At 44.6% G+C, this 12,152-nt stretch overlaps 1 pseudogene; it reads right to left on the reverse strand.

Moving 5' to 3' along the window:
- Positions 1 to 10,524: 10,524 nt before the first annotated feature.
- LOC129494979 (keratin, type II cytoskeletal 8-like) lies at positions 10,525 to 11,799 on the reverse strand (annotated as a pseudogene).
- Positions 11,800 to 12,152: the final 353 nt, after the last annotated feature.

A 12,152-nucleotide genomic window follows, 5' to 3' on the forward strand; every position in this document is an offset into this window, starting at 1 on the left:
CCGCTACATCATTTGCTAATGGATCATCTGGACTGGAAGGGCTTCACCAAGCGGGGGTCAGTAGCAGAACTGTGCAGACCTGCAGTGCTGGGGACCACTTATCTTTCAGTATAGCTAAACATATTTTCCCCAGCTTGTTTACATTAGGATGGTAGATTTCAGTCATGAAATGCAGCTGAGGGGCTGCCATGTGGTGGTCTTCTGGAAGGAATCGTTCAAGTTTAAAAGTCCTTCCCTCAAAGGAGGGAATCCTGGGGGCCCGAGATGACCACATGAGAATATGGGCGTTGCTCTCATCTGGCTGTGCTCTAAGCCAGGAACTGGTTCTGCAAGCCAATGCTGGGTTTCCATGACAAGTCCTGCAGGGCAGCCGGGCCATCTTGTCACATCCTGAGTTTGGTCTCTGGTCTTGACTCGGGCTTCCTATATACCTTGTCTTTAGCCACAGTGTCTTTGATACTATCTTTCTAACATTCATATATGCTTTTTGATTTTGTGGGATTATTTTCACAGTGGAAAACAGGACGAACTATCTAAGTGTACCACTGTGGCTACAGATTTGACACTTTAACATCCCCTGGTAAGTGCCCTCATTTTTCTCAAATACATGAAGTTTGTAAATCCCAGAGTTCTTACTGATAGTATCAATATTTTAATTTTTCCCTCTGTGGAGGAGCACCCTCCTTTCTCTTCCTGACCATTCCTCTCTGAGGTCAGGAGTGGGTTTCACTCATTTTGTACCTGGAAAGGCCTCCTACTCTCTGCCCAAGATCTGGAAATGAAACTCTAATTTCTGGTAAGTGAGCCCCTCAAATCTGTGTTTGCCTTGTCCTTGCTTTCTAAAGCATTTCTCCTGTCTTATCAAGTTCTTCTCATATGTTCAAAACATAGTTCAGTGTGAGTTTCAAAACTTCATTTGCAGGAAAAGGTCCATTGAGAAAGGTGGGGGAAGAGGTGCCTGTCATGGCTGTTGCATTTCCCCGGAGCCCATTCAGAGGAGAGATCCATGGACTTTGAGGAAGTGATAAGAAAAAAAGTATTTCTGACTTAGGAAAAAAAAAAGCATTTATTTATTTAAAAAATTCCAGCCATTTCTTTGATTCTTGGGAAGGCTTTGAGGGACTTTGTGAGATTTTAGGTAATTTCCAAAACTTTTCCAGTTGTTTTCCACAGGAAATGTAAAAGGACATATTTAATTTTAGTTCATTTGGAAGTATTTCAAGAAAACAGAATGTGGAAATAGGGAGAAATGTATAAATAAACTTTTTAAAAATCAGGAAACGAGTCATTTCATGTTTTACTAAAACCCAATTAATACTATCATGCCTACTCTTAATTATTTGAAGTTCAACTCTCTTTTGGCAGGCAGGGTTGCTTGGTAAGATGGCTCTGTAGGGTGGGTTTATGGGATTGAACTCATCTTAGTTATTTTAATAACTGGTGCAGAGATAAGTACAACCAGGAGCCTGGGATATATCTGTAGAATCAAATGGATACCCACAGTAGAAAGAGTTTCATTAATGGATGTAATTGATTCATGTCTTGAAACTTTGATGAGAACCTTATAAACTTCTGGCCATTCCAGGGGGCAGGGGGTGGGGATTCAATTTACAAGTTAATTAACTAGCCTCACATAAATTATTTATTTACTTCTAATTGATTATGAACTTTATGCAGATGGTTTTGCTCTGGATGAGAGAATCAGTGTCCATAAATAAGTGAAAATATTTGACTTCTCTGCACTCTGTTTAAGTGTCTGTATTATGTATATTATAGCAGGACCTGAGGTTAACAAATTATTTTGACACAGAGAATTGTAATCAGGAACTTTCTACCTAAGTAAGGATGTAAGCAGTTCTCCACAGTGATAGTATAAATAGATATTTGCATTTGTTAATTGGCAAAATATGGTCATTTCCATAGGTCAGTCTTAGAGTCAATGGGGACTCTTTTGACTATCCAATTAAAAGTATCAGCAATTTGGGACATCTTATGGAAGCCTGTCTCATGTATTTTATATTAGTAGCTGTGAAATAATAGAAAAAACTACATTAATTAAACCTATTTAATTTCCTAAGTGATAAGGACACTAATATTTGGTCTTTGATCCTGATACCTGACACAGTGCTCCTAAACCCCTTGTAATTTCCTGGGTAATAGCAATGCCTTTTGTTTTAATGAGATGACTCTTGGTGGGCTCCTGGATGGGCTCTGGTCACCAGGGAGACCACACCATCATTAGATGCTTGGAATTTTAAGCTCCACCACCTTTTTTCCAGAGGTGGGAGGGGGGAGAGGGATTGGAAATGAAGTTAATGATCCATTATGCCTCCACGATGAAGCCTCCATAAAAAAATCTCAAAAGTATGGGGTTTGGAGAACTTCTAGGTTAATTAACACATCCACTTATTGGGACACCCACTTATCTTCATAATGCCTTGTCTGTAGTAGGGGGAGCTCAGTAAATGTTGCATGAAATTATATTAAAAAGAAGTAAATGAATTCTAACAAAAGCCATTGCCATTCCTTGAATGATTCTTAAAGTAATTATATTGACCAAGGCACCTGGTTAGTTGAATATCCAACTCTTGCCCTCAGCTGAGGTCATGATTTCATGGGTTGTGAGATCAGGTCCCACATCAGGCTCTGTACTCAGCAGGGAGTCTGCTTGAAGATTCTCACCCTCTGCCCCTCCCCCACTCACACACATTTTCTCAAATAAATGAATCTTTAAAAAATATTGATGATAGTCTCTTTCAAAGTTTTATATTTCTATTTTTAAAAAGATTTTATTTATTTATTTATTAGATTGAGAGTACACGCACAAGCAGGGGAGGCAGAGGGAAAAGCAGACTCCAGACTCCCCACTGAGCAAGGAGCCCAATGTGGGGTTTGATCCTAGGACTTTGGGTCATGACCTGAGCTGAAGGCAGATGTTTAATTGACTGAGCCACCCGGGAGCTCCTATTTCCAGTTATATTACTTTTAAGAGCAGGTTTAGAGGTACCTGGCTGGTTGAGTCAACAGAGCATGCAGCTCTTGATCTTGAGGTTGTAAGTTCAAGTCCCACATTGGGTGGAGAGATTACTTAGAAACACAATTTTAAAAAATGAAGCACATTTACGTTTATTTTCTCACTTAATTTTCACAACTGCCACTGAGGTAGGGCGATCACACAGCCTGCAAGGGGTTGTAGGACTAAGGGATTTTAGGGCAGGATCTTTGCTTCTTCACCAGGAGAAATGTATAACCAGAGTGTATTGTGGTCTCAAAGGTCTTGAGAATTCTTGGTTTCTATGACTCACAAAAGGAGACATCTTCATCCTTCATTCAGAGACATTCCAAGTATGCAGATAATTCACAACAGGGCTGGGGGGAAAGCTGCTATCCATTTATTCATGTATTATTCATTCTTTCTTGATTACTCTTTGCCAGGCACTGTCACAAACAATAGGGACACAGCATGGAACAAGACAGATACTGTCCTTGTTCTCTCTTGGTAGTTATATTCTAGAGGAGGAGACAGAAAATCAATAAGTAGTCACAAACATAGACAAGTTGATTTGAAATAATTATAGTGTCATGAAGACCATAAATAAGGCTAACATGAGGGTCAGAGGGTGGGGAGCATGGGATGGTCGGGGAAGGCTTCTCTGAGGAGGTGACTTATTTTGCAAAATAAACTTTCACTGAAGTATAACACATGTGCAAAAATGCGTGCACGTCATAAGTGTACAAGCTTAATAGATTTCTGCAGAGTGAACATGTGCAGTTAACAATCACTCAGGACAAGAACTAGAACATTGCCAACACACTAGGAGCAGCCCCACTCCCCGAAGAGGTGACATTTGAGCTGGACCTGCATGCTGAATGGGCGGCTGTGCAAAGCTCTAGGCTCAGAGTGTTCCCAAAAAGGAGGAGAACAATTGAGAAGGCAGAAAGAACTTGGCATGTTTGAGGGACAGAAAGAAGGCCAGTTTGTACCAGTTTGTTGATTTAGCACAGCAATGCTTGAGCTATGTGTTTGTAATATGACTCTCAGCTTGGAAATGGAAAAGAAGCAAGCCCTTGATTCCAACTGTTATTCAGGCCTCATCTCTTAGTAAGTTGGGCTCTTGGGATCCTAAAGTAACTTGGAGCAGGAAAATCTTTGGATATTTTATTGATCACACAATGTCCACCACATGCAAGGAGGGCAGTTCTCCTAGTCCGTGCCCAACTCAGACATAGAGATTCACACAAAGATTTTATAATCTCTCACATTACAATAATTCCCCTAGATTGTTTTTTTTTTTTTTCAATTCCATCAACCTCCCTTTACCATGGTAACCCATTTAAGAAGAGTTCCTCCTGTTACCTCGTCCAGGGCCCTGGTTTTGACATTTGATATTCCAGAATTTCATCATTACATTGTGCTTGAAAATCCCAAGTTATCTAAACACTTGAATATAGGTCTGGTTGATTCCTGAGAAGGGGAGGTGGGGAAGTGATAGAGGTAGCGAGAGGCACATAACTGGAAACAGTAGGAATGATGGAGTTGTTACACAAACTTCTGTTCCTTAGAGCTGTTATGCTCAGAGGAGGAGATATGTCAAATTGTTTTCTTACCACCCAAGTTTTAAAGATTTTATTTACTTACGAGAGAGAGAGAGAGAGAGAGAGCGAGAGAGAGAGAAGGAGCAGTAGGGGCAGAGGGAGAGGAAGAGAGAATCTCAAGCCGACTCCACGATGAGTGGAGCCTGATGCGGGATGCCCAACCGACTGTGCCACCCAGGTGCTTGCACCCTAAATTTTTTTTCCTAAAATTTTTTTTTAAGATTTTATTCATTTAGGGATGCCTGGATGGCTCAGTGGTTGAGCATCTACCTTTGGCTCAGGTTGTGATCCCGGGGTCCTAGGATTGAGTCCCACATCAGGCTCCCCGCAGGGAGCTGCTTCTCCCTCTGCCTATGTCTCTGCCTCTCTCTGTGTGTCTCTCATGAATAAATAAATAAAATCTTAAAAAAATATTTCATTCTTTTATTTGACAGCACAAGTTGGGGGAGTAACAGGTGAAGGGAGAGGGAGAAGCAGGCTCCCCCGTGATCACGACCCCGAGATCGTGACCAGAGCCAAAGGCAGATGCTTAACCAACAAGCCACCCAGGTGCCCCCTAGTTAAGTTTTAATTCCACTTTAACATTAGACTGTCCTGGAAGCACTGATATTTTCTTGAATGAACAACACTCATTCAGAACCTGACAGATGAGCCCTTTGGTGAGGCAGTCATGCCTTCACACTGGGAAACAAATTAACCTAATTTGGGCCCTGACTGCCTATGCAGAGGCTCCATCTGGGCCCCAGAAACTCTTTAGGGTATGTTTCCCGTGAGCTCAGAGCATATCTGCTGCTGTCAATGTCCATGCTTGTGCCACCATGGAGAACTCTGCAGGGTATGACCATTCCTGCGGTGGACACGGCTGCTATAAGGGAGGCACGGCCAGGGGCACTGCTCTGTGCCAGCCTGTAGATGGCTGTGACTTTTCTCACAGTTCTTCACTGGCTGCTGCCCCTAGCCCTCAGATGCCAGAAGCGTATGGAGGCGGACTGTCTCCTCTACCTTTGCTACGCTCTGTTAGAGGGTCCCCAAGCAGAGCTGCATGAGCTCCAAGGTGTTTCCATGTTTATTTACAACCTTTTGCTCAACAGAGAAGTCTGACATGATCCCACTGGGGGCTGAGTCAAGAGACAAATTAGAAGGACAGATACCAGGCTGAGCTCAGAATTTCCCCATCCTTAGGAGTTTCTTCCCCTTTGGGTATATTCCTTCCCAGGGGGCTCCTTAGCTTACCTTCATACAGATACCTGTCAACTACTTCCCATCTGCCAGGTGTGTGCAGGCATCCTGACTCTCTGGCCTCAACACAGCACGAGATCTTTCTCAGGGTGGCTCTGCCGCTTACTGATGGTTCACTGTACAGGCTCAGGAAGGTCTGAATCCTACAGCTTTGCACTTGGAGCTGGGAGCCCCCACTCCTTTTAAACAATGTGCAGTGCCTTTTTTTTTTTCTTTTTTCAATCAGCGAAAGCTTGATCCTTGTTTTAACAAGTCATGTCCCAACAAGAGAAGGCAGTGCTTATAGTCAAACCTCCTCAGCATGTGAATCTCCTGGGGAGTTGGATCATTTCTTTGGCTTAATCTTAGTGGGGAGGATGAGGGAAGGCAGTGGGCTTCTAAGTGATCTCTCAGACCAAACTGTCACCCCTGTGAGTTATCTGCTTCCATGGGGCCATTTGAGTAATCTTTCTAAAGTAGTGAGTCATACCGCTGCTTTCAAAACTCGTACTGCTTACCCATCCCGTAAAGGCTGATGCCCGTCCTGGTCCTTCTTGATCCAGCGACCACCTTACTTCTCCTACCTCTACTTTTCCCTACTTCCCTCTGCATGCGATACCTCCTAGTCACATCAGTCTACTCCATACCTTTCCTTGCTGTTCCCTTGGTTGGGCATACCTCTCTCACTCCCACCTGGCAAGCTATTCATCCTTGAGGCCCAGCTGTAAAGGCCTCCTCTAAGAATCTCTTCCCTCTTGGTATCTTAAATTGTCTCCTTACTATAGGGCAGGTGTCCCTGGCAGGACATGAAGGGCCTGGTTCAAGTGTTGAAGCAGAGTTGAAGTTCTATTTAGTGGTTGGTTGTTCTGAAGGCCTGTATGCCTCTCTGTAAGGCATGGATTTTCTCCCTGGTTGTCTTTGGGAAATGCGCTTTCTCTCCTTATTTGGCTTCTGGGACCCAGAGCCCCATCCATTAGTGCGTAAGGGAGTTGCCTCTTCGTGCAAGCTCACCAGCCTCTTTAATCCTCCTTTGTAACTGGATTATGTCAGACTTTGCCGTGTGCCTGGAGGCTTCCTACGGGTCTCATTTCAAAATAACAGAGAAATGTCATACTAACCATCCCTCCCAAACCCCCACTGCAACATATTTGTTTTTGAAACAGTTTAGTAGAATAATATTCAGGGAAGAAAGAGAAGCAAGAGGGGGAAAAGAGCCCAAAACATCCTCCCAAACTCTCAAGACAGCTAATTCACTACGTATGCCTAAGGATGCTCAGCTTCTCTAGGAGGTCCGCAGAACCAACAAGGAGTCACCGCGTGGAGGGGTGAGTGCCTGTGCTGCCTGGACAGGTGAAACTCTATGGGCCTGCCAGTGGGGAAGACGTGTTGTCAACAGACCCTTTAATCAAAGCCCAAGCCACTGCTTATTGGTTAGGTATAAAAGCAACAAGAGGCAGATACTGAGGGTGGCAGTGGGATAGGGGTAGAGGGGTGGCGTATGGGTGAGCGGCGGGAGGATTAAAGTCTTAGAAAGTCGGAGCTGAGGCACTTGGAATGAGCCCGATTCTCTGGCCCGTGTGATTCATATCATTCCTCTGCTCAAAAACCTGTCATGCTATCCTCTTATAGCCACTTCTCTGTCAGCCTCCTTCCCTGGCAACCAGTCATCTGTTTCCATCTCTATTGTTTTGTCATTTCAAGAGCGTTATATAAATAGAGCCACACCGTCTGCAACTGTTTTGAGGTAGGCTTTTTCACTGAGCATAATTCCTCTGTGTATCAATAGTTCATTCCCTTTTATTGCTGAGTAGTATCCCATGGTATTCATGTATCATCACTTGTGCAACCATTCCGTGAAAGGATAGTGCCGGGAATTCTCGTGATGGAGCTATTCTGTGTCCTGACCATGGTGGTAGCCACATGAATAGACACATGTGACAAAATCGCATAGAATGAACCACATGCACACACGAGTGCATGCACAAGTGCTGAAAGTTGAATAAGGTGGGTGGACTGTATCAATGCTAATTTTAAAAAAAAAGATTTTATTTATTCATTCATGAGAGACACAGAGAGAGAGGCAGAGACACAGGCAGAGGGAGAAGCAGGCTCCCTGCAGGGAGCCTGATGTGGGACTTGATCCCAGGACTCCAGGATCACGCCCTAAGCTGAAGGCAGGTGCTTTAACTGCTGAGCCACCCAGGTGTCCCTCAATGCTAATTTCTTTTTTTTTTTTTAATTTACTTACTCATGGGGCAGCCCCAGTGGCACAGCGGTTTGGCGCCGCCTGCAGCCTGGGGTGTGATCCTGGAGACCCGGGATCGAGTCCCACATCGGGCTTCCTGCATGGAGCCTGCTTCTCCCTCTGCCTGTGTCTCTGCCTCTCTCTCTCTGTGTCTATGAATAAATAAATAAAATCTTAAAAAAAAATTTACTTATTCATGAGAGACACAGAGAGAGAAAGGCACATTCATTAAGCTGAAGAGGGAGAAGCAGGCTCCATGCAGGGAGCCCAATGTGGGACTCGATCCTGAGTCTCCAGGATCACGCCATGGGCTGAAGTCGGCACTAAACCGCTGAGCCACCTGGGCTGCCCTCAATGCTAATTTCTTAATTTTGATTCTGAGCTATAAGTCTAGAAAATGTCAACATTGGGGAAACTGGATGAAGAATATATTGGATTTATCTGTATTATTTCTTACAACTGCATATGAGTTTACAGTTATCTTTAAAAAAAAAAACAACAAACCAAAACAAAACACAATGGGTGGCACTTATTTGCTTATGGAACAAAGGATAAACCCTTTGGTCTTGAACTCAAGGCTGACTTGGTCAACATTTCCCATCATATCAATCACTTTTCCTTAAAGTAAACTTTTCTTCTAGTTGAAATGTCATGTTCAGACGGAAAAGGGGTTAAATCACAAAGGTACAGCTTAATGAATTTTCACATGAACTCACCCGTATAACCAACACTAGAACAAGAAGTAAAACATCTCCGGGACTCCAGAAGCCCCCTACTCCTCCTGTCTGTTTACTATGCTCAAAAATATAATTGCTCTCTGGTTTCCATCCCATATATTGGTTTCTTGTTTTTAAATTTCGTATAAATGAATTCATGGATTCATTTTAATTTGCTTCTTTTGTTCACCATGTTGGTTAGATTTATTCATGTTGCAGGTAGTAGCGGTTCATTATCTCTGCTGTATAGTATTTATTCCAATGAGTGACAAAAACCACAATTATATGATTTCTACATGGTACTGTTGGTGATTATTGGCTTGTTTACAGTTTGGGTTATTTCAGGTAGTTCTGTCATGAATGCTCCTTAATACGCCTTTTGGCTCATGTCTGTGCTCATTTCACTTAGATTAAGGCCTAGAAGTAGAATTGTTGGGTCATAGGATATACATGTGTGTAGCTTTAGTCGGTACTGCCAAATACTTTCCCAAAGTGTTTGCACCAATTTAGTAGACCCTTTCCCAGGACCATAGGGGAGTTCTTGTTTTTCTACATCCTGGCCAATTTTTGGCATCATCAGTTTAATTAATTGCGGTCATTCTGGTGGGGTGTGTAGTGGTAGCTCATTATTGAGGACTGGTTGCAAGAGGGTTTTTTTCTTTTCCCCACCAGGAGGAGAAGTACTATTGCTTGTTATTCAGTGTGAAGGTTACCATGGGGATAGAGGGGTTTCCCACTTCTTTTCCCAGAGGCATATAGCTATGTTTTTATCCCTTCTGCAAACAGAGAATCTTAGCCTGGGCCTCCTGAATGAGAGAGTTGCCTACCCCTCCCCTAGTGGCTTAAGGTTTTGACTTCTTATGAGAAAAGGCTCTGGAAAATGGATGGGGTTTCATGCCCGCAGGCCCAAGAAGACTCTCTCAGCTGTCCTGCCTGCCTCAGTCGTTCTTCTGAGTATCTGGCAGAGATTGTGGAAAAGAGCTTAAGTATATGAACTCTTCGGTTTGGGGTTCCCATGGATTCTCAACTTCATGCCAACTCACACTTCACTTTTAAGAATTTGTTGTAAGGCTACCTCTTTTCTTCTTACCCTCTTCCTCCAAAGAGGCTCTGACAAAGGTAGAAGAGTTCTTGTGTACTATCTGTGGTAGGGCTTCCCAGTCACAGGAATTCAGATCTTCTGATTTGCCTTGTAACCTTTATACTCTGATGGGCTCAAGGGAAGTTACGATTTTATAGATTGTCTAGTTTTCTCTCGTTGTGGTAGGAGGTGTATTCTCTTGTGGCTTTATACTTCTCACTGTGGTTTTTAATTTGAATTTCTTTCATGACTAATGAGTTTGTACTTTTTTTTTTTTTTTTTTTTTTGCAGAGCCAGCTAAAGCTTTTATTTGGGAAAAAATGCTCGAATTGTCTTTTAGTTTGGGGTAAAGACAAGAGAGGATACCCAGGGCAGTAGACTACCCCTGAGAGTAGAATGAGGACTGGGGCTAAGCCTCAGGTGGGTCTTCTGTTCCCAATAGCTCCCCTGCACATTCCCCCAAAGGCTCTATGGCAGCCATAGGAGAGGAGAGACTGGGAGGCAGTGGCTGTTTACTTGGATGGGACATCAGATGATACAGACACGAGTTTCTCACTGTGGGTCTCAATCTTCTTTGCAACCATGGCCTTGGAGAAGCTGAGCAGCTGGAGCCAGAGCCCCTGACAGAGCTGAAGCTGGACTGGAAGAAACTCAGGCTGTAGCTGAAGTCAGGGCTCATGAGACCCCGATAGATTGAGTTCAGTCCACCAGAGTAGCTGCTTGGGGTCCTGGTAGTCAGGCAGCTGCCATGCCATGTCCTGCTTGGCTTGACACAGGGCACCCTCTAGCTCAGCCACCTTGGCATTGGAGTCCTTAATGGCCAGCTGCCTACACTGCTTAGCATCAGTGATGACAGCCTCCAGGGAAGCCTTTGAGGCCCTGAGAATCTGCAGTCTGGATTTGTGTGATGTTCTAGTTCATCTCAGAACTCTCCATCTGTGTGTGACAGAGGTTATCCCTGTGCTTCCCAGCCAGTATCTGCAGTTCCTCGTACTTGATCTGGTACACAATCTCAGCCTTGGCCTGGCTATGGTTGGGGATCTCCTTGGACTGGGCCTTGACCTTGGCAATGAGGCTGTCTGGTCCAGAGAGTGCTGTTGTCCACGAAGAGGTCCATGAAGGTGTTGGAGATCTACGGCCACAGCTCTCAGTTCTCTTCTTCATATGGGAGCCTTAGGGAGATGATCTTATCCATCAGCCCCTCCAGGTAGCGTCTGCTTTATTCAGATAATCTTCATCCACAGCTGTTCTGACAAGGACAGTTTCATTCTCTGTCGCTGCACACTCTTTGATCGCTCCCTTGTGCTTCTTGAAGTCCATCACCAGCCCTTGCATTTGCCAAGCTCTGTGTCCAGCTTCAGCTTCTCCTGGACCACTGTGTCCAGCTGCTGTCTGAGGTTGTTGACATAGCCTTGAACACATTGTCCATGTTGCTCTGAGCCATTTTCTGTTGCCCTAAGAGGCTCCACTGGGCTCCACCATCTGGTTCTGCTGCTCTAGGTTCTACACCTTGTTGATAAAGGACTTGTTCTTGAGGGTCTTGGTCTGTTCCTTGTCCTGGATGCACATGGCTTGGGCACTGGAGTCCATTACTAGCTTAAGGGGCTGAGCAGGCTCTGTTTCACTGAGACAGCTGTGATGTTCCCCACACCCTGGGCCCAGTGTAGGCCCTGAGCATTCATACTGGTGCCCAGGTCACCCCAGAAGCTGCTGCTGCTGCCCACCCGGGAGAAGGCCGAGGAACTGATGTGGGTGCCGGACACACTTATGTATGAGTGGCTGCTGAAGGCCCAGGGACCAGTGGTGGGCACCTTGTAGGACTTCTGGGTCACCCGGATGGACTCAGTGGAGGTTGGAGTAGGCTGAACCAGACAGAAACTTGAAGGCGCTGAGAAGGTGCTTCTAGATGTGGGGCCTTGAGCACCTTTTAATGTAATAACCATATCTTTCATTTACCTGCTCCACTGCCTTTGTCTGAGATGCCTTTTCCTTTTGTTCTCTGTCTATTCCTTTAAGGGTCAGTTCAAGGGTCCCTTTGTCCATGCAGCTGTCTCTCACCACCTGTGTCCTCATCCACTGTCCCTACCAAGCCTTGCTCTCTCCTCCCTTCCATTTCCCCAGCATTTTGTACTCCTTGAATTAGGCAACTGGGAGTTGGGCAAAGATATTACAAGGCCCAGTCCTAGGAGATCACCAACCATAGTGTCTATCAGTTTTCCTTATGATCAGCTAGGAGAAGCAGAGCAAGTGGGTGAGAGGTAGTATAAATGTCCAGGGTGAGTTCTTCCTGGGTCTT

Source organism: Nyctereutes procyonoides, unplaced genomic scaffold, assembly GCF_905146905.1.
Source record: "Nyctereutes procyonoides isolate TBG_1078 unplaced genomic scaffold, NYPRO_anot_genome, whole genome shotgun sequence".
Lineage (NCBI taxonomy): Eukaryota > Metazoa > Chordata > Mammalia > Carnivora > Canidae > Nyctereutes > Nyctereutes procyonoides.